The following is a 1113-nucleotide window of genomic DNA, read 5'->3' on the forward strand; positions in this document are numbered from 1 at the left end:
CAACAGAAATGCAGAGGATCATCAATACGTCCTTCAAGAACCTCTACTCCAATAAAATGGAAAACACAGAAGAAATGGGCAGATTCCTAGATACATATGAATTGCCAAAGTTAAATGAAGAAGATATAGAAATTCTAAACACCCCAATTACAATGAGGGAAATTGAAAATGTAATAAAATATTTACCAACAAAGAAAAGCCCAGGTCTGGATGGCTTCACTGCTGAATTTTACAAGACAGTTAAAGAAGAACTAACACCATTACTCTTTAAACTCATCAAGGAAATTGAAAGGGAAGCAATACTTCCAAATTCATTCCTGGAAGCAAGTGTTACTTAGATTCCAAAACCAGGGAAAGACCCAACCCCAAAAGAGAACTACAGGCCAATCTCCCTAATGAACATAGATGCAAAAATCCTCAACAAGATACTTGCAAACAGAATACAGAGGGTCATCAAGAAGATCATACACCCTGACCAAGTCGGATTTATCCCAGGGATGCAAGGATGGTTCAACATTTGTAAATCAATAAATGTAATACACCACATTAACAGAGTCAAGGACAAAAAAATATGATCATCTCAATAGATGCAGAAAAAGCATTTGACAAAATCCAGCACCCATTCATGATAAAAACCCTATAGAAAATTGGAATAGAAGGTCTTTATCTTAACCTGATTAAGGCTATTTATGAAAAACCAACAGCCAACATCATACTAAGTGGTCAAAAACTGAAAACTTTCACTCTAAAATCAGGAACAAGGCAAGGATGCCCACTATCACCACTCCTGTTCAATATAGTTCTGGAAACATTAGCCACAGCAATTAGAAAAGAGAAAGAAATAAAAAGAATAAAGATAGGAAAGGAAGAAGTTAAACTGTCATTATTTGCTGATGATGTGATACTTTACATAGAAGGCCCAAAAAACTCCGCCAAAAGACTTCTAGACTTAATTGACAGATTCAGTAGAGTAGCTGGATACAAGGTCAACACTCAAAAAACACTAGCCTTCTTGTACACAAATCACAGACTCACTGAGAGAGAAATAAGGGAAACAATTCCGTTTACAATAGCATCCAAAAAAATGAAATATCTGGGAATCAATCTAACAAA

This window comes from Heterocephalus glaber, unplaced genomic scaffold, assembly GCF_053883595.1.
Source record: "Heterocephalus glaber isolate CG9 unplaced genomic scaffold, H.glaber_assembly_v1.0 deba00001472, whole genome shotgun sequence".
Classification (NCBI taxonomy): Eukaryota; Metazoa; Chordata; class Mammalia; order Rodentia; family Bathyergidae; genus Heterocephalus; species Heterocephalus glaber.